This window comes from Protopterus annectens, chromosome 2.part2, assembly GCF_019279795.1.
Source record: "Protopterus annectens isolate FY-2018-M chromosome 2.part2, PAN1.0, whole genome shotgun sequence".
Lineage (NCBI taxonomy): Eukaryota > Metazoa > Chordata > Ceratodontiformes > Protopteridae > Protopterus > Protopterus annectens.
In genome coordinates this window covers 118,875,633-118,899,573 of record NC_056730.1, presented here as the reverse complement: position 1 = coordinate 118,899,573, position 23,941 = coordinate 118,875,633, and positions in this window count along the sequence as shown.

The following is a 23,941-nucleotide window of genomic DNA, read 5'->3' as shown; positions in this document are numbered from 1 at the left end:
ATTTTCCATGACATACAGAAATTCAGAGATTGTGTCAGAAAATCCAGTTTTGCTGAATTGTTTGTTACACCCTTTAAGTAATTCTGAATATTGTCATAATTCTGAACAAAATTTGCATAATACAAATGTTTCAGCTGAATTTCTAAGCCACAGTCAAGTTTGGTTTCAAAATAGCATTTTGTTTTAACAGGCAATATAGAGATTTGGGGTCTATAGTAGTAAATCGATGTGGCAGAAAGCCGAACACCATTTTTTTGACACACGTGTCAAACTCTCAGGTAACCGAACGGCCTCAATATCACATTAATCATTGAAGTTATATTTACTATTTACTTAAAGTCATCTCAAGCATAATAAGTAACTATTAAAAAGAAGTGTTATGCATTTACTCAAATGAATAGGTGCGGAAAGGAACACAACAAAGGGTATGTTTCTCTGTCTGTGTTTTTTTCCCTCTTCCAGAGGTAGCAAAGCTAGGCTGCAAATCCAAAAGCTGCAATAATGAATTATAAATAAAAATAATCATATGGGGTTTTCACTTTTGTCTGCTGTCTGATCTGTGTTCCATACAGGGATGCGTACAACTGCTTTGATGTTTTGACAGCTCAATTGTAGTAATGATGCTGTGACCTGGGCACTCACATGGCGTATCATCTAATATGGATTCCAGTTACGATACGCTGTCCTGAACAGTTTAAATTATTTAGTGGCAATATAAAAAGGAGTCCTGCTGTGCAATACCCACAGTGCTTGTAGTCATTTTAAAACATAATGTGTATGTATGAGTGTTGATTTGCTTAGCCATCTCAGACTCAAAAATTGAAGTGATTTCTTTTTTTAAGAGCCCAGACTTTCAAATGGTAGTTATTTTATTTTTAATGACATCAATGGTAAGAGGTGCGTGTGTGTGTGTGTGTGTGTGTGTGTGTGTGTGTGTGTGTGTGTGTGTGTGTGTGTGGGCTTGCGAGTGACTGACTGGCATGTTTGTATGTATGTATATATGCATGTATGTATAAGTGTGTGAAAACTGGACTTTTATGCATTACATAACCTCCATATGCAAATAAGAGTGTTTTATGTAACCTTGCTTATTGACCAGCTATGTAAAACTTGTTAGCCACACCCAACAGTTACCTATTTATATGACATAACTGTGAAACATTAGCAAGCTCATGTGGTTAGTGTCATTGTATGTCTATCCAGGTAATATTCATTATTATAAATAATTTTCTGGGTATTAGTCTAATTATGTAGTTTACATCGTGTTCCTGTATCCACACTGGAGTATGACATAAACAGAGGACTTTAGTCTTTGTGGGGCTGCACTGAAATTATTGCATAGATCCACTTTCATGATGGGGTTAGAGCTGAGGAGGAACAAGGGGCATTTTTATAATATCTAATCAAATATCAGGAGGTTGGCTGACATGGGTATGGAATTTATTCAAAGCCAAAAAAGACAAGATGCAGTGGAGCCAGAACCATAAATAGGGGCTTCACTATGAAAGATCACCTCTCACAATGTCAACAAATAGATGATTACTCCCACAACATCAAAAACTGAAAACATCACTAACTTAAACATGTGGCAGACACACACGGGGTCAGAAAACACACAGGCTGCACCTTTTCATAAGGTTTCATTCCCCCCTTGCGTCCTTATGTGGAAGATGTCCCTGCAACCATCATCTGTACGTGTATGTGTATGTATATATATATATATATATATATATATATATATATATATATATATATATATATATATATATATATATATATTTATATATATATATATATATATATATTTATATATATATATATATATATATATATATATATATATATATATTTATATATATATATATCTATATATATATATCTATATATATATATATATATATATATATATATATATATATATATATATCGGAGAACCAGTGAACAGCTTTATCACAAATTATACTTTGGATAGCCGTTATATATCTGAATGTTTACATAAAAACTGGGAAGTGTTCTTAAGGGATGTTGATTTAGTAGAAAAAGTGGGGGATAAACCCTTGGTGGTTTACAAGAAGGGTAAATCACTAAAAACTTGTTTGGAGAAGTGGTCAAAAGCTACATTGCAGGTAGAAAGGTCTGATAAGGGTACTAGAAGTGTGGAAGTTATACTTCATGTCATTACATCAGTGTTGCTGACAGTTTCGGCATTAACCACAAGGTGTACAATATAAACGGCTGTTTTTCTTGTAACAGATTGAATATTGTCTATTTAGCTCAATGTAATCAATGCCCTGCATTTTACATTGGGAAGACTAGTAGGCAATTTAAAAGGCACGTATATGGACATATTTTGGACATAACGAATAAAAAATTGACAAATGCTCTTTACAGGCATGTTGAGAAATACTATATCCACAGTTTTATATTTTTAATAATTGAGCAGGTTAAAAAAGACTCTCAGGGATGGGTAGTTGATGAACATTTATATAAAAATGAGTTGAGATGGCAGTTGACTCTTGCTCTATCAGTTCGTTATTAAAACTGAAATTTTATGGTGCTAGTTAAGTAATATATAACATATATTTTTTTGTAAAATTTAGTATTTTATTGAATATATAAATTGTATTTATATTAAAAAGAATTTAGTAGTAATTTTTTATAAAAAGCCTTTTGGCTTTTCCTGGTTAGGGGTCGCCACAGTGGAACTCCTGTCCCCTAATGATTGGCAGTGGATTTTTACGGTGCCAAGTTGCCAGCCCGACGCCCAACCTTCAAGGAAGGCATGCCCATTCACACACTTACCTGCATGTCTTTAACGACCATGGGGAAGACATGCAGACTCCACACAGAAGGTGCTCCAGCCGAGAATCGAACGGGAGAATCTCTTGCTGTGAGGTGACAATGCTAACCGCTGCACCACCGCAGATATCTAGTAGTAATTTTTTATAATTTTTTATTTTTTATTTTTATTGGCTTCTTTTAACATGTGACACTCTGAGGGGTATATATATATATATATATATATATATATATATATATACATACATATATATATATTTATGGGTGTGGTTGTTAATGCTTCATTGTTCTGATGAAGTTCTGTTGAATGATCGCTTAACCAATAAAGTATTTGGCTCTTTGGAAGGAAGTTCACTGGTTCTCCGACTTTTGTTCTTGGTTTGGATGATATATACACACACACAAACACACACACACATATATATATATATATATATATATATATATATATATATGTATATATATATATATATATATATATATATATATATATATATATCACACACACACACACACACACACACACACACACACACACATATATACATACATGGATTCACTTTATAATCTCGAAATACTCAAATATCAAATTTCAGTATGTTGAGACTATAAAGCTGAAACACCAAAAAACCAAAAACCAAAACCAGAAACCCAAAACCGTGAAAGTTAAAGCACACACACATACTCAACAACACCTACCTCCGCAGAGCAACACAAACACACACACACACACACACACACACACACACACACACACACACACACACACACACACACACACACACACACACACACACATATACATATATCATCCATAACTCCATTTTCCCATTGTTGCTCATTGGGTGTCCAGTCCACTACTGCATGTCTTTTGGAATGTGTAAGGAAACTGGAGCACCTGGAGAAAACCCACATGAATACAGAGTGGACATGCAGAATCTGCACAGTAGGGACCCCAGCCGAGAATTGAACTGGGAGCCTCTTGCTATGAGTTGACAAGACTATCTGCTGCACCAACATATCTATCTATCTATCTATCTATCTATCTATCTATCTATCTATCTATCTATCTATATATATAAATATATAAACTTTGAGGTTGGATTAACTCAGAAAAAAGAACAAAAAGAAGAGGCTGAAAAATGCAAGACTCATCTTCTCTTCGTGTATAACAGAGACCTCAATGTGTCCAAGGCAGTGCATTTACTTAAAACTAAGTAACAATCCTACTACAATGAAATTCTGAGCATCACTATAACAGAGACTGACAAACAGTACAAACAGTTGGTTTCCATGGGTGAGGTGTACAAAAAGATATTTAAGAATTGCCTTAATAGAAAAGGTGGTAGGTATGTGGCAGGTGTTTTCTGACTGTAAAATTTCACTTAAATGAGAATGTGGCTTGCTTTCTGACAGCTGATGTACTAGTCAGGCAATGTTTATTTGTAAGCCACTTTTACAAAATTGCAGTCTTGCACAATAATAACAGTGCATAACAAATAAATAAAAATATATACCATTGGTTGATTAAAATTCACACTTTATTTCAAACACCATAGTGCTTCAGAAAGCATTTTACATTACAGTTTTATGCATACAGTGCATAATAAAATATAAATAATCATAAAAATCATACACATACATTAAAGGCTGTAGTTGTATTTAATTTTGCTAAAAAGCCTGCTTAAAATCTGTTTTGCTGTGATTTAAAGACTAGCAGGGTACTATATTTCAATAAGACAGTTGCCAGGAAAGAACAGCATTAAACTTAATCAGATAAACTGTGCCTTGGATTTCTCTAGCCACCTCTCTTTGACTAAACAGTTTCCAAAAGTGGCAGTCAGCGTCCATTAGTTCATAGAAAAAAGTGGAGAACAGGTGGATTTTTGCCAGAAGGAAAGGGTATCTAAACACTGTACACAGACAAAATCACTGTACCTACTGGTAGATGTCATACACAGTCTTTTCCACCTTACATTTTTAAATGATCTTTTACTTAACATTACCAGCAATAATCGAGCCTTTGTGTTGACTCAGTATTGCATAGGGAGGAAGCTCTGACTGTGACCCAGATGAGAAAAACACTACGCCTCGCACGTACAGCTTGCACTGCCAAACCATTTAGTAGAAAAGACACAAACGGCCAGCATATATAGTCCAACGCTTTTATTTAACAGAAAACCAGGAACATAAAAATGTCCCAACCATAACTTCAACCTCAGACCGGTTTCGGCAATATGCCTTCTTCAGTGAGTAAAAAACATGCATAAACCTGAGCATCATAATTATTTATACCCTACATCAGTCAGCCTTAACCAATGGTATCATCCAACCCCTTTAATGCATATTCATGAGCCCAAAAAAACTGCTAACAAGAGCTTATACAGTCAAATATATATAACAAAGGTGATAAATATAATTGAAAATACAAAAGGTATTAACAAATATGGATGTGGATACCATGAGTGCGCGTCTTAAGGTAATAATGATCAAATCATAATAATGAAAACATAATAAAAAATAAACAAAAAATGTTATATAAATGCCATACAAACATGATTCAACCTAGTCTAAACCCTGTCCACTAAACATAGAACAATGTATATACCATTCAAATTTAACAACCCAATCACTCCATATAAACAAATATGTACATATATATATGTACCATATTAAAAAAGGAAAACCACATTGATAATCAAAAAGTATATATAGTGTGGTAATTCAATTATAAATACAACCCATTTATACCCTGAAAATTAAATGGAGCTTCTCATAGCCTTGTACCTATAGGACAAAAAGCTAAATGAAAAAATATTCATTATAAATGGTCATTTATACCAGGGGAGAACAAAGCTCCAAGATGAATAATCCAATATTTCTCTTTAAAGCTTAGTGCATTCTGCCATCCCTGTTGATGGCTTCTATCCCCTATAATCCTGTCAATGACAGTGAACATGAACCTGGCTGAAGGATGTTTTAGTGTATGTTGAAACAGTGCATTAGTTGGCTTTTTGTTTCGTATGTCACTCCTATGTTCCCCTATTCTAATACGTAGTGAACGTGAAGTTTTGCCTACATAAAAGGCTGAGCACTGGCATGTCGCTAGGTATATCACCCAACTGCTAGAGCAATTCCCAAAAATTCTCAGATCATACACTTTACTAGTATTGGCACTAGTAAATTGTTTGGTTTTGTTTACCTGAATACACGATGTACAATGCCCACACGGAAAGGTGCCCAAAAGCTCATCCCCCATAATGGTGAGTTGTTTATATTTTGCTCCTCCACTATCCTGATGTTTGTAATGTGAAAAAAGAGAACCCAATGTTCTACGCCTTCTATAGGAAAATTGGCATTTATCACCTAACCTCTCTCTTAAAAAATCATTGGCCAATAGAATATTCCAGTTGTCATTGAGAACCTTCCTAATAACCTGATGATTCCTCCCATATGTGGTTATAAATCTCAAAGTAGAATCGTGGATAGTAGGTGAGTGGTCCCTATATTCCAGCAATTGACTTCTCTGCTGTTGACCCGACCAATTCCTGGCAGATAAAATATCAAATGGACGATATCCCCTTTCTAAAAATCTATTAGTTAGATCAATGTTGGCATCCTGATAATCCCTTGCAGAGGAACTGATGCGTTTGATCCTCAAAAATTGGGATTTGGGAATATTTCGGACGGTGTGGTGTGGATGCATACTAGATGCATGGAGTAGCATATTATATTGTGGGTATTTACGATGATTCTTAGTACCAAGAGTATTGTCAGTATTTCTATAAACAGTAACATCAAGGAAGTCAATCTGATTCAAGTTGGATGTAACCGTAAATTCAATTCCCCATACGTTACTGTTAAGATATTCCATAAATTCACGTAAATACCCTAAATCCGCACGCCACACCATCCAGCAGTCACCCAAATACCTGCGCCATATGTCCATTTCCACCATGTAGATATTATGTGATGGATTATAAATAAGGCATTCCTCCAGGTAGGCCATGAACAGGCCAGCGTAAATGGGTGCAAAAGAAGCTCCCATAGCCGTCCCCTGGAGTTGCCAATAACATTCCCCTTGAAAATACAGAATGTTTTTATTCAGTACATGTTCAGACATACAGATGATTAATGTATTGAAACCTGGTGGGTATAGGTCAGCTTTCTCTAACCAAAATTGTAAAGCTTGCAAGCCTGCCCAATGTGGTATGCTGGTGTAAAGGGATCTAACATCCAGTGTGCACAATAACCACTGTGATTCAATTTGTGTATCCTGGATAATTTGTAAGAATTGTGTAGTTTCTTGAATCCTGGCTCTCACATGTTTCAATAGAAGTTTTAATTGCTGAGTTAAAAATGCCGATAGTGGTTCCGTGAGTGAGCCATGCCCTGAAACAATCGGTCTACCAGGTGGGGATGTAAGAGATTTATGCATTTGGGAAGCAAGTATAATATTTGTTTAGATGGATCCGTAACTGTTAAATGTTGGGCTATACTGCGGGAGATGATGCCCTCTTCAACAGCTCTGTCGATAAAGGCATCGATTTCTTTTTTGAATTTAGGTGTGGGATCTATGCCCATAGACATATAACATCTAGTGTCAGATAACTGCCGAAGACCTTCCTGAATATAATAATCCATATCCAAAATGACCACCGCTCCACCCTTATCTGCTTGAAGAATAACAATCTTGTTATTTTCTTTGAGTTCCATCAGAGCCTTCTTTTCAGTAGGATTGATATTATCTTGCAGAATTTGGGATTCAAAAGGTGGAAATGGAGATCCCTTAGTACCGCTTGTTGAAATGTTGCTACATACTTATTCATAGGGGGCTGAAATGTTGATTTCTGAAATCTAAATTCAGTAGATCTTTGAACATTAACTCTACTTGGATCTGAAAAGAATATCTTTAAATTAAGGCAACGACAAAAATCCAACACATCAACTGCAGTTTGATATTGATCACAAAAGAAACTGGGTACAAATCCCAACCCTTTATTCAAAAGTCTTTGTTGGTCCGCAGTTAACACAGTATCAGAAAGATTAAGAACATTATTACACTCTGTATCCCCTATTTCAACAGAACTTGGATCAAACCATCTATTGAATCCGTGCCTATGCCTGTTGGTATATTTGCGCCCCCCTCTATGTTAGTTACCCCTTCTAAAGGGATGGCAGCATTAGTTCTTTTCTTGGCAGGTGATTCTGCAGATGGAGTACCTTCACTATCAGTAAGAAAGGACTCATCACCCGAAGTACTGGTATATGACCTATCACTATATTTTAGAATAGACCTGGGCCTTTTCCTTGCCCCCCCCCCCCTGTTTACACTTGGACTAACATCCTTGAATCTAACTGATCTTTGTATTTCAAAAGGTCGTCCTCTACTATAGTCCAAAACATCCCTGTTGAATTTTTTTACCTTTCTGTCCTTAGTTATTTTATCATAAGTTGTTAATTCTTTGGACAATTTGGTTACCATACTTTCATAATTAGTAGAAGATTCAAATTTCTTACATTCAATACTTAGATTCCTAACTTCAGAAATGTTATTGTCGATGGCCCTTTCATAATAAGAAGCCAATATCCTGACAAAGGCCATAGATCCATCTTGTACTGCTTGATTCCATTCATCGGTCAACCTCTGTTCAGATCTGCTGACCATTGGTTTTAGTCTAATACGAAGACCCCTAGGAACCAGATTTTTATGCAGATACGCCTTAAATAGCCTCAGATGCCAAATATTCGCCCGTAGCCCTTTAAGGCCCTTTTCCAAATTTGAAAACACTGTTTGACATCCGTCTTGTATGTTAATATTACTAACATTGGAGTTGCTGCTTGGGATAGAATCCAGACCAAATACTTTAATATCCTCCCGATCAGCACACAACCCCTCAAGAATGTTATCCAGGTCCATAATATTAGTAAAGGTATACCAAATTGTCCAAAGAATAAATTTGGCACCAAAATTAGTTTCTATAAAGTAACCAGGATAAAAATATTAATAAATTACTAGAAAAAGCAAAGTGAAAGCATAAATTGAGGTGTAAGGACAAGAATAAGGCCCAGCTATTATAGATCACAAAGACAGGTCACACTGACTAACCAGAAATAAAAAACACATCCTTATACTGTATTTTCAGATTTCCACACCGTATTGTTGCAATATTAGCCACCCAGCCAAAAAACCTAATCCGTTATAACATATCACTGAACAAACACCCAATGTATATTCATATACCCTGTAGTTGCCATATATAAGCCAAAAGAAACCTCTAATGACCAAGAGACCATTAGGATCTCAATAATCCTTATATCAGTGAATCACAGTTGTGCCCACTGATCCTATATACCCCTAGTGTATGCAGTTAAATATGTATAAGAGTCCGTTAGGCTATTCCTGAACAATGAGTCAGAGCAAAACCAACACAGGTAGAACTAAAGATCCTGTTAAATATACATTAGTGTAACAAGGCAATTTCTCCAAAGACATATAGGCAAAGTACAAAAGCCTGATGGCAATTGTAATATTTTAGTAGACCAAAATGGTAAGGGCCCAGTTAAAAATGACTTGCACCCGCCAACTTCTCAATAAACCTCAGCAAAAGTTGTTCAAACATACACCAATGGTATATAGCCAACTCCGGATTTGTTAGTTACATAAAAAGCAATAAAACAATCCACTAGATTAATAAACAGACTAGTGAATATTTCAATGAAAAAATGATAACATTACATTGTATTCATACTGTATAGAGTCCTAGTCACATATCAATCCCAAAATGAACCTATAAATCCCCTTTAAGTACACCTTTGACCATTGAATTAATGGGAAACTTCCTAATAACACGTTATCGATGTTGTTAACATACTGATGAATATCCCAAGGAATCGAAAAATATATAATCAAATGGCATTCTGAATCATTAAATATTGTGCACCATTCACTCAAAATGTCCCGGTCCACATGTCCAAAATAACATTCCAAGATTTAAATATCTCAATGACCATAGAAACAGGCCACGTAGACATAGGTTTAAAAAACCTTAAATAACTTTCAAAAATGTTATCCACAGTGGTACCAAACAGCTGTCTAAACCATTAATGTTGACCCTAAATTGTACATCAATATAAAGAAATGATCCGTAGTTAGTCAAAACCAACCTACTGAGCCCCTGACATATTCATATATCGGTAAAATTGTGAAAAATACCTAACAACATCCCATAACTTTTACTGTTCATCTGTGTACCCAAAAAGGAAATTCACATACATACAAATGCAAATAGGAAAAATCCTATACAGTATATAATGTATCATAAATGTCCCGGTCCCCCAAACGAACCATGGGTGGGTCCCATAGATATGTTGTTAATAGTTCCACAACAATCCATGTAGGCCCAAAAGGAACGTAGCTGTTGAAAATCGTTAGCGACCCACAAATATAGTTGTCCACGACTAACGTACTGCCAAAATCAGTTCAAAAAGGGATTTCCAGTTACCAAATATGTCTTCCGAAAAGTCTGCCCGAACCAAACAATGCCAACAAGTGTAATGATATCACCAGTACCTAGACGACGCTGCTATAAACTCCCCATGTATCCATCCGAAAACGCCAACCACCAAAACATCACAAAAGTTAAAAAAGAGAAGTGTAGATATATCCACAGCAAAGCGACTGATGAGATAACTTAATAAACCAGGTAAGGAGTCCTCTCCTACCGATAGCGAAGGCTAACCGCCAACAGCGAGAACCAACAAGACCAGAAAAACACTACGCCTCGCACGTACAGCTTGCACGGCCAAACCATTTAGTAGAAAAGACACAAACGGCCAGCATATATAGTCCAACGCTTTTATTTAACAGAAAACCAGGAACATAAAAATGTCCCAATCATAACTTCAACCTCAGACCGGTTTCGGCAATATGCCTTCTTCAGTGAGTAAAAAACATGCATAAACCTGAGCATCATAATTATTTATACCCTACATCAGTCAGCCTTAACCAATGGTATCATCCAACCCCTTTAATGCATATTCATGAGCCCAAAAAAACTGCTAACAAGAGCTTATACAATCAAATATATATAACAAAGGTGATAAACAAATATAATTGAAAATACAAAAGGTATTAACAAATATGGATGTGGATACCATGAGTGCGCGTCTTAAGGTAATAATGATCAAATCATAATAATGAAAACATAATAAAAATAAACAAAAAATGTTATATAAATGCCATACAAACATGATTCAACCTAGTCTAAACCCTGTCCACTAAACATAGAACAATGTATATACCATTCAAATTTAACAACCCAATCACTCCATATAAACAAATATGTACATATATATATGTACCATATTAAAAAAGGAAAACCACATTGATAATCAAAAAGTATATATAGTGTGGTAATTCAATTATAAATACAACCCATTTATAACCTGAAAATTAAATGGAACTTCTCATAGCCTTGTACCTATAGGACAAAAAGCTAAATGAAAAAATATTCATTATAAATGGTCATTTATACCAGGAGAGAACAAAGCTCCAAGAAGAATAATCCAATATTTCTCTTTAAAGCTTAGTGCATTCTGCCATCCCTGTTGATGGCTTCTATCCCCTATAATCCTGTCAATGACAGTGAACATGAACCTGGCTGAAGGATGTTTTAGTGTATGTTGAAACAGTGCATTAGTTGGCTTTTTGTTTCGTATGTCACTCCTATGTTTCCCTATTCTAATACGTAGTGAACGTGAAGTTTTGCCTACATAAAAGGCTGAGCACTGGCATGTCGCTAGGTATATCACCCAACTGCTAGAGCAATTCCCTTTAGAAGGGGTAACTAACATAGAGGGGGGCGCAAACATACCAACAGGCATAGGCACAGATTCAATAGATGGTTTGATCCAAGTTCTGTTGAAATAGGGGATACAGAGTGTAATAATGTTCTTAATCTTTCTGATACTGTGTTAACTGCGGACCAACAAAGACTTTTGAATAAAGGGTTGGGATTTGTACCCAGTTTCTTTTGTGATCAATATCAAACTGCAGTTGATGTGTTGGATTTTTGTCGTTGCCTTAATTTAAAGATATTCTTTTCAGATCCAAATAGAATTAATGTTCAAAGATCTACTTAATTTAGATTTCATAAATCAACATTTCAGCCCCCTATGAATAAGTATGTAGCAACATTTCAACAAGCGGTACTAAGGGATCTCCATTTTCCACCTTTTGAATCCCAAATTCTGCAAGATAATATCAATCCTACTGAAAAGAAGGCTCTGATGGAACTCAAAGAAAATAACAAGATTGTTATTCTTCAAGCAGATAAGGGTGGAGCGGTGGTCATTTTGGATATGGATTATTATATTCAGGAAGGTCTTCGGCAGTTATCTGACACTAGATGTTATATGTCTATGGGCATAGATCCCACACCTAAATTCAAAAAAGAAATTGATGCCTTTATCGACAGAGCTGTTGAAGAGGGCATCATCTCCCGCAGTATAGCCCAACATTTAACAGTTACGGATCCATCTAAACAAATATTATACTTGCTTCCCAAAATACATAAATCTCTTACATCCCCACCTGGTAGACCGATTGTTTTAGGGCATGGCTCACTCACGGAACCACTATCAGCATTTTTAACTCAGCAGTTAAAACCTCTATTGAAACATGTGAGAGCCAGGATTCAAGAAACTACACAATTCTTACAAATTATCCAGGATACACAAATTGAATCACAGTGGTTATTGTGCACACTGGATGTTAGATCCCTTTACACCAGCATACCACATTGGGCAGGCTTGCAAGCTTTACAATTTTGGTTAGAGAAAGCTGACCTATACCCACCAGGTTTCAATACATTAATCATCTGTATGTCCGAACATGTACTGAATAAAAACATTCTGTATTTTCAAGGGGAATGTTATTGACAACTCCAGGGGACGGCTATGGGAGCTTCTTTTGCACCCATTTACGCTGACCTGTTCATGGCCTACCTGGAGGAATGCCTTATTTATAATCCATCACATAATATCTACATGGTGGAAATGGACATATAGCGCAGGTATTTGGATGACTGCTGGATGGTGTGGCATGTGGATTTAGGGTATTTACGTGAATTTATGGAATATCTTAACAGTAACGTATGGGGAATTGAATTTACGGTTACATCCAACTTGAATCAGATTGACTTCCTTGATGTTACTGTTTATAGAAATACTGACAATACTCTTGGTACTAAGATTCATCGTAAATACCCACAATATAATACGCTACTCCATGCATCTAGTATGCATCCACGCCACACCGTCCGAAATATTCCCAAATCCCAATTTTTGAGGATCAAACGCATCAGTTCCTCTGCAAGGGATTATCAGGATGCCACCATTGATCTAACTAATAGATTTTTAGAAAGGGGATATCGTCCATTTGATATTTTATCTGCCAGGAATTGGTCGGGTCAACAGCAGAGAAGTCAATTGCTGGAATATAGAGACCACTCACCTACTATCCACGATTCTACTTTGAGATTTATAACCACATATGGGAGGAATCATCAGGTTATTAGGAAGGTTCTCAATGACAACTGGAATATTCTATTGGCCAATGATTTTTTAAGAGAGAGGTTAGGTGATAAATGCCAATTTTCCTATAGAAGGGGTAGAACATTGGGTTCTCTTTTTTCACATTATAAACATCAGGATAGTGGAGGAGCAAAATATAAACAACTCACCATTATGGGGGATGAGCTTTTGGGCACCTTTCCGTGTGGGCATTGTATATCGTGTATTCAGGTAAACAAAACCAAACAATTTACTAGTGCCAATACTAGTAAAGTGTATGATCTGAGAATTTTTGGGAATTGCTCTAGCAGTTGGGTGATATACCTAGCGACATGCCAGTGCTCAGCCTTTTATGTAGGCAAAACTTCACGTTCACTACGTATTAGAATAGGGGAACATAGGAGTGACATACGAAACAAAAAGCCAACTAATGCACTGTTTCAACATACACTAAAACATCCTTCAGCCAGGTTCATGTTCACTGTCATTGACAGGATTATAGGGGATAGAAGCCATCAACAGGGATGGCAGAATGCACTAAGCTTTAAAGAGAAATATTGGATTATTCATCTTGGAGCTTTGTTCTCTCCTGGTATAAATGACCATTTATAATGAATATTTTTTCATTTAGTTTTTGTCCTATAGGTACAGGTCTATGAGAAGCTCCATTTAATTTTCAGGGTATAAATGGGTTGTATTAATAACTGAATTACCACACTATATATATTTTTTGATATCAATGTGGTTTTCCTTTTTTAATATGTTGCATATATATATGTACATATATGTTCATATGGAGTGATTGGGTTGTTAATTTAAATGGTATATACATTGTTCTATGTGTAGTGGACAGGGTTTAGACTAGGTTGAATCATGTTTGTATGGCATTTATATAACATTTTTTGTTTATTTTTTATTATGTTTTCATTATTATGATTTGATCATTATTACCTTAAGACGCACACTCATGGTATCCACATCCATATTTGTTAATACCTTTTGTATTTTCAATTATATTTGTTTATCACCTTTGTTATATATATTTGACTGTATAAGCTCTTGTTAGCAGTTTTTTTGGGCTCATGAATATGCATTAAAGGGGTTGGATGATACCATTGGTTAAGGCTGACTGATGTAGGGTATAAATAATTATGATGCTCAGGTTTATGCATGTTTTTTACTCACTGAAGAAGGCATATTGCCGAAACCAGTCTGAGGTTGAAGTTATGGTTGGGACATTTTTATGTTCCTGGTTTTCTGTTAAATAAAAGCGTTGGACTATATATGTGACCCAGATGAACCAGGGGTGAGTGGTAATCGGACAGTTGGGGAAACCAGTGAAGGACTGAACAGTCAGCAGGGGCTCACCCTCTTTTCTGTGAGTGGGTGACAGTAAGGCCCACTGTTGCACTAAATGCCAGACGTTGCTGGGTATACTGCGAACACTTTAGCAGTGACTGATCTGTGATGCTCAGTAGTGCATGCTGTATCCTGAAGAGTGCCATAAGTGGTAACATGCATGTCAGACAGGCAAGCATTAGGGGCCAAACCCTTATACTGCTGCTAGTGCTGCACTTAGATAAGCGCTTAGGACTCAGTTAAGAAAAAACCTAATGGTGACTGCCTGAACTGCAATGTCCCACAGCTGTCTTTCATCTTAAAGGGAAGGAATTGGGAAGGAAAAGATTTATAAACTAATTATCAAGCACTCAGATGAGCAAACAACAAAATATCAAGCAAAAAAATTGGAAAGCCAGAATGTTGAATAGAACAGTGCATCTCCATACAGCAGACTAGGGTATCATGCCTTTCCCATTGTGCTGTGATGTCAAAGTCAGTATATACAATTTCCAGGAGTGGGTGCAGGCGGGGTGAGTTGTGGTCTATCTCAGTGTTCCAGATTTGTAAGCTTTTCAACTTGGTATTCTGTGATTCGCCCATCTGTGTGTTTGATAATTTCATAGGGATATATATATCAATACCTATATCTAATCTATCTTTAATATATATATATATATATATATATATATATATATATATATATATATATATATAGAGGTCTACTTCTGAGTGTCGAAAACTCGACAAACAGAAGCTTGGACCCATTAAAGCGAAAGTGCACTAAATGGAAAGTGCACTTTCGCAAAAGCCGGTTCTCAGAAGCGCATTACAGTGGGGATAAGGAAATATATCCTTTTCCTCACTGTACTGCAATCTCGGAGTTAGTATATTTAAGTAGGGGGGGTGTGGGGTGCAGAGCCCCCCCACATGGGGGGTGCAAGCAGGCTCCCCCCCCCCGCAAAATACTGTTTAAAGCATTTTTTTGTTTGTTTTTTGCTAGTTCAGAGAACCAGCTTTTGCAAAACTGCACTTTCGATCTAGTGCACTTTCCATTTAATGGGTCTCGATGTTTCTTGCTTGAGATAGTGTAATTTCGAGCAAGCAACATAGACCCCATATATATATATATATATATATATATATATATATATATATATATACACACGCACATAAATACATATATGCAGATACATGTGTATTAAATGTTTATATACATATACAAACGTGTGTGTGTGTGTGTGTGTGTGTGTGTGTGTGTGTGTGTGTGTGTGTATATATATATATATATATATATATATATATATATATATATATAGTATCTATGTATGTTTGTGTGTATGTATCTGTGTGTATGTATGTCTGTAACAATCTTCCTGATGTTGCTTTTTCCAAGGGCCCACTTCCCTATAGTTATTGCCATATCCTTGAGCATCACTAAATAGTTAGATAAAATAAACAGTGAACTGCAATTAATATACCACCATTGTACAATGCTAGAACAAATTATGCCACAGTTCATTTTTATCTAAGTGTCACTAACTGTCCCATAGATTAATTCTGACTTGAATTCTTGGTGCTTTGATTTGTCATTTTTAAGTCATTAAGTTAGTACAGTTTTTGAAATCTTAAGAGTAGACACTTCTTTTAACAAAACCAGAAGTGTTATCATTTACCATTGTGTCTGATGTGCTGCCCTGAGCAGTCTAATACCGATTCCACAGGATGCTGAATCACATAAATATACAGTAAGAGGCTTTTGGCTTATCATGCATGCATTAGATGTGAACAGCTATTGGAGTTCAAAGGTAGAATTTAAGAAAACCTTCTACTTCTCCACTCCTCAACCTCATGAACTTTTTTAAGTAAACAAAATATCTGTGAGTAATAATAAATCTTTAAAATAACATACAAATCTGGACTAAGACCACACATGAAAGCTAGACAAACCACAGTCATTACTACACCAGCAGTTTCTGCTTCTCTGGCATGTCAACAATTTCCTGCAGTGGGCAGAGTTTGTGCCGCAAAGTGGCTCAGTTGAAGGAAGATCGATAAATTGAAGTAGGTTATCTCTCAGAGAAAACAAAGTCAAGAAAGTATAAAACTGGCACGTGTGTTTTTTTGCAAAAATCTGTGGTCCTTGAGTGTTCTGGAAAATAAAACCACATGGCAGTCGGAAACCTCATTTCTTGCAGCTAATTAGCAGCATATGATGAATATGAAATTTGTGAGTCTGAAGGTAAATGTGCATGTATGTGGGGGTGCAGTTGGGTTGAGTTAAGCAGAGTTATTATCTGATTACTTTAAAAATCCTGTCTGTGAATGCATGTCTACAGTGTAATTAAAATAATATTTCTGTTTGTGTTTGACTGCTGATAAACATTGTAATTTCCCTAGTAAGTTATAGCTCCTAGCTAATTCCATGGAATGATAAGAAATCATCTTCTTAGAAAGTATTCTATCTAGAAATACTGAATAGAAGCAAAAGTGTTTAGTTGATATAGAAGGTAAATTATGCTTTTAAACCCCTACCTATTTTTAAACAGCAGAAGTTAATAACAATATATAAATCAAACATTTTTAATTCTGATTCACAAACTATAAATTCATTTTTTAGTGTAAATGAAGCTTTAGTTTGTGTTATGCTTGAAGTAAGTGATATGTATCTCATACATTTGCAGTACATTTATTCACCTTATTCTATAGAAGTCAGTCACCTTCCTTTTCTCAGTAATGGTGTTTGTACCAGCCTCTCAGGATAAGGCTATTAACATGAGCAGCAGTTGAAACAAATGAGGTAATTATGTACACATTTAGTTCTCAGGCTTATAACATAAAGTCATACAAAAATGTGATATGGTTGCTGAATGCTGAAAGAGAAATTGCTCTCCCTGAAAATGTAATAAGTTTGGAAAAAAATAAGCTTTACAAGTCAGATTGAATTTTGATTATATTATGCACTCTTCCCTTAGTTTATTTTTCAGTACAGCACACAGTTTTCCCTTTTCCTTTGTTGTTGAATAAATGGAAAAGCTTTAAGCTGATTTTTTTTTTGTTTGTTTTTGGAAGTTCATTTCTGGCCACTGTGTTAAAAATAAAATTCCATTACCATTTATCTCCTGATATCTGGATGACATTACAAATGCAAGAAAACAGCCATTTATAAAGTCAAAAATAAAAAACCCATGTGGTGGGGCTGGACCTCCACACACACCAAACTTATTTAGACAAATACCACAGTCATAAAAACACGAAGAAAGGAAAACCCTCTAAAATTAAAGGAAGGGAAAAGAATTACTGTTGGTGCCCAGTACACACCAGAAGTGATAAAAACAGAATTCAGGAAGTTCAACTTCAGTGCGCTGAACTTGTCCAGATGACACCTCATCCAGTTTAAGTATGAAGAGGTGCAGGCTACAGGGCATTGTGTTATTCCTGAAGAGGTGCAGGGTACAGGGCATTGTGTTATTCCCGAAGAGGTGCAGGCTACAGGGCATTGTAGTATTCCCGAAGACGTGCAGGCTACAGGGCATTGTGTTATTCCCTAAGAGGTGCAGGGTACAGGGCATTGTGTTATTCCCAAAGAGTTACAGGGCATTGTGTTATTCCCGAAGAGGTGCAGGGAACAGGGCATTGTGTTATTCCTGAAGAGGTGCAGGGTACAGGGCATTGTGTTATTCCTGAAGAGGTGCAGGGTACAGGACATTGTGTTATTCCCGAGGAGGTGCAGGCTACAGGGCATTGTGTTATCCCCTGCCTTGTTTTCTATAAATCATTTGGGATGACTCTCTATGGACTGTTTGCAGTAGGATGTCAGACTTTGCAAAGTAATAGATTTAGTCCAATCTTTTGTAATGTAGATGTGACTCAAAGAATGCTTAGGTGCAGTTATAAAAATATATTTTCACTATTTATTAATTGTGTTTATTTATTGATATTTGTTTGCCATGTTGGTCCAATGACTATTTTCAGACCAAGGACTATTTTCAGATCATACTTCTCAACTGTCATGATTTTGCAAAATGTTTCTGATTTTGATTTATATTTTTACCCTGTCCCTCATAAATTTTTTGATTATCTGGTATCTCACTGAGGTTTAAAGTCAGTCAAAGTTTCATCACTTGTATTGTTCCAAAAATGCATGTTGATTGATGCAAGACCTGTTACCTCATTAATGTCATTAGAGTTTTTAAGTTAAAGTAATATTTAAAAATTGTTCCTGATTTGAGTCTTTGCTTCTCCATTGTTTTTGTTTTGTCTCTGATTCTTGAGCAAAGAAATAGAGGCTATGTTGTAGACATAACCCAGTCAAGAGGCAAAATGATGTGTTTGGACAGAAAATAAAGATATAACAAAATTTAAGGGGAGCACACACTTAAGACAGTGTTCATGAAGGACAGTATAACCAGTTTTGATAATGGTAATATGCTGGGTCAACCAGTCTGAATAATACCTGTAGGCTGATTATGTTTTATAACATTCAAACAGATGGCATTTGAGCAGACCATGAGTTTGGGTATATTATATCTGACATGACAGAGTATTTATTAAAGTTTAGGTTTATACTGAAGCAAATTCCTTCACCAAGTACCACACTGGTTAAGAATAATGGATACATTTTCTTGGTTGCATAGATTATATGTAGAAAGATTTCTGGTCACTTTTTCAACAGAAAATGACAGAATTAATTGTGGAGGACCCTATGAGTAAGTCATTTAAGAGAATGGGGAGCTTATTCTATTTTAGATACCTGTGTCTTCCAGGACAAGCCAGTGACACTCTTGCACCAAGAGTGTGATGAAAGTATTTTTCTTATTCAAAAGGATTCATATTCTTCTGGAGGTCTTTCAACTCTTTGAAATTAGACTTATGATCAATATTCTAACCCAAGGCTTGTGAATTCATAAGATCAGAAGCTCAGCTAACCAGAATTCAGTCACAAAATCCATTAATATACATGAACTTTCTTGATCTATGTGCAAATGCCCAAGTTATCTTGTAAAAATATTCAAACTCTTAGATTTGTGAATAACAAGCGGTAGCTTATTATATGCCACAGTAAGACAATGTGTCAAACAGGAGTGTCTCACTTTAGTTTGATTCAAATTAATCAAATTAATACTAAAATTTAAATTATTATGTTTATGCATATAATCATTACTATGCAGTTCAAAATTTAATTGTAGTTGCTAAAGCTCATAATATATCTTATAGACTAGTATTAATTTACCCTATCTCTCTCTCTATAAATATATATATATATATATATATATATATATATATATATACGTATATGTGTGAATCGGTTTGATGTAAAATATTTCCTTCTGATCTAATTTGGCTGTCATGCAAAGGACAGAGATGAATATTGTGCTGCTTCTTCATAGGCAGTTAATAGATGAACACTCAAGGAGACCACTGAGGAGCCTAGCCTAGTTTCCCAACTGCCCCAGAATTCTGCCTGCCTAAGCAACTAGCTCAGAGTCACGTAATAGGCAAATCTAGGTTAACAGAATTAAACTCTGTTAATACAGGAATCAGCTTATTAACGGTTTATAGCCATAAACTACTGTGCTATTTTGTAGATTATATATGTTTTTGGGGGGGCAATGATGGTGGCAGGGGTAGCGTTTTACAGCCCTTGACAAGTGCCAGCCAGTACAGCATGGTCTCTTTACATGGTATCTAGCTGTCTTTTGTCAGATGAAAGCAAGATTTTGCTGAAATCTTTCAGAAGTATGGCTTCTGCACTTAAGAGTGAGTTGTCAGGCACAATATTACATGAAAAGAATAGAAGGCACTAGACAAAGCAAAAAGGTGTATGATAAGCTGGCAAATGCACAAGGAAAGCAAACAGGACCTGAAAACTGAGCTCACTGATACTTACTTGAAAAGAAGACCCTTATTTACAGACACTGTTGCCAACTAATATGTATCCAACTATTTCCCATATGATCCAAAATCCAGTTTAATTTGTCTGCTACTTTGAATGTGTGCATAAGAATTGTGAATGTTAACTTTTTATTATTCTAACACATTATATAGGTAAAATGTGCATTCCTTCTAGTTTGCATGTCCTTGTGGTTTTGCAGCCCTGGGTTTAGCATTTTATGTTGATTACACTAACAACATCTGAAAATAGTCATGATTTTTAATTAGTACATACACTACACAACAGTGCTGTCTGCTGCTAGCTGCAGTTACTTAAATAGAACTTTATGTCATTTGAAGGCATAGTGAAAAACAAAGACAGATATCATTTGTGACTCATCTAGCCTCTAAGAATTGTTCTATTACCCTCTGACTTATGCAAATGTATTTCTTCCTATTCAACAGTTTTCAGTTCCATGTTATGTTATCAGTCATTTAAACATACTTATGCAATAAGGATTCATTAGTATTTCAAAAATGAGCACATTGATTGGACAGCCTAACCAGTGTGCTTTTTGTACATCATGGTTAAAACAACACACAGACGTCTGTCCTCCAGTGACTATAGTGTGTGGGCTATTCACTAAAATACAGTATCCTTCACTATAACATAGTGAGAATACACAGAAAACAAACACAGTTGTAAAACAGAAAAAAAATGAGATGTCAATGCATTCATATGCACAGTGATGTTCTGCAACCAAACTATGTCCTTGTCACGGAAACAGGCAGACTATAAAAATATCACAAAAAAGACACTACAGAATACAATGCAGTACATTACAAAGTCAATAAGACCAAGGAACATATTTTAATGAAATAAATCTACATAGCAATCTATTGTGCATAACCATTAAAATATATACCTCAATAAATGTAATATTGCACTATTATAAAAGCAAGGTAAAGTATCAAAACAAAATAAATAGTATAAGGAATATAATGTGAAACAGCCTCAAGCTGTTAAAAAAACATACAAATCTCCTTATACAATGCCATCGTATAGTACTCAAAACATTATCAAAAGGAACCAGTACAGCCTTGTGTAAATTATAGAAGCCTGCACGAGCCTTCCTACTCCACATGTAATATATACTCAAAGAATAACCACCATAATATATCCTAAAGAAAGAAAATAAAAGTAACAAAATATGGAATTTAACTTTGCAGTAATAAATGACAGTGACTACAACCAATATTTGACAACATACCAGATATCTGCAGTGGTGGTGCTGCGGTAGCGTTGTCGCCTCATAGCAAGACGTTGTCCCATTTGATTCGCAGCTAGAGCGTCTTCTGTGTGGAGGCATACGTGAATGGGGCGTGCCTTCATTGAAGGTTGTGCATCAGGGCTGGTAACCCGGTATGTAAAAATCCACTACCAATCATTAGCGGACCGGAGTTCGGCTGCGGCGACCCCTAACCGGGAAAAGCCGAAAGACACAAACAAACCAGAGATAAAAAAAAAATCATACTACAACAAGCAAGAAAGCACTTCAAGACCAGCAACAGGAAGTACAACAACATAACAATTCCCTCAAAAATGGAACAATATTACTAGACCTACACTTCACAAACTTGAAGAAATTTTTCAAACTAATGGAAAACAACAAACCAACAAAAGACATACAGAAATAACAAATGAAAAAATACAAATACTTTAATAAGAAAAGTAAGAGACAAATACAGGAAAACAGAGTGGGCTATAAACTTATTTGAAAACTGACACAAACAAAAAAGGCTACAATATAGACTTCCATATCATTACACCAGACAACATGAATTCATTACTAAGTGAATTTTAAGCTGCAGTCCAAAACACAAATGGAAAACAATATGTTATAAGCACATTTGTAGCCATACAAGCAGGACTCAACAGATACACAACCCACCACTAAACAGAAAAATTAGCATAATAAATGACACACATCTAACAAAAGCTAATAATGTATTTAAATCTGTAATTGAAAAATAAATAAGTATAAAAGATGCAACAGAACACCACAACCCACTAACAGTACAAGAAATAACACAGCTAAGAAACAGTCAAGCACTTTCCCCAAACACAGGAGATGGGCTCATCAGAAAGGTACGGTTTTGATATCCACCTACACTTTGCAAAATGCAAAAATGAAGAAGTAAGATACCTCACACAAAATTAAAAAAAAAACATGAAGATGGCATAGAATCCATGACAAAAATTTTCAGCAAGCATACCATAAACCATACAGAACATTAAACAGAACAATACTAATTTTATGAACTTTAATCATACTTTGACTTAGAAACAGGGTCCATTCCCATCATGGTATTAGAAACCCAAAAGACTTGGAGAAATTAAAAAAGGTTGAAAACATTATGACAGTAATCCTGTCCATAGAGATCGAAGCAATATAACAGAACAGGATATATTACTGTGCAGCTAACTTAATAACTGATAAAGTTCTACCACAAGAACACAGGGTAGTGAGGGAAAGGAAGGGGAGAAATCAAATACCATCATGGAAGTATCGAATAGAGAAAACTATAAAGCAATTAAGACAAGAAGTGTCACTGTTAGAAGAAGATAGAAGAGGGAACAGATCAACAAAAATACTAAGAAAGATAGGCATCATAAAAGCAATGCACAGTATTAGAACAGAACAGGATCTCTCATGGACTATCGCAAATAAACTAAAAATCTCAGCACAGGCAGAAAAACTTAGAAGATACTCAGATAAATATAAAGGAAAAGTACAAAATAAGCAATTTATTGATGACCCAAAAAAGTTTTATAGAGAATTAGGAAACAAGGTAAAAGGAATTGAAAGACCACCAAAAAAAGAATAAACAGATACATTTTAGAGAACTATCTATGAAGATCCTGTGGAACATAATAAAGATGATAAATGGATAGAAAAAGTAAAAGAAAGAATAAGACGTTTAAAGGTACAGGATATGAAATGGGATGAAATAACAGTCAGAGAGATTGAAACAACATTAAGAAAGGCCTCTAACTGGAAAACCCCAGGTCCAGATGCAGTACCTAACTTTTGGTTAAAAGTATTAACATCTTTGCATGAAGATTTAGCCATGAGTAAGAACTATTTATATGCATACCCCAAACAGACACCAACCTGGCCAACAAAAGAAAAAAAATGCTCCTACTTAAGAGTGAAACTGCTAGCTACCCTAAAAATTATAGATCAATAACTTGCCTTCTAATGACATATAAACTATACATGGGAAGGGATGCCAACAGAGTTTATAGTCATTATGGCAGTAGAACAAAAGGGCAATAAAAGAAAGTCATATG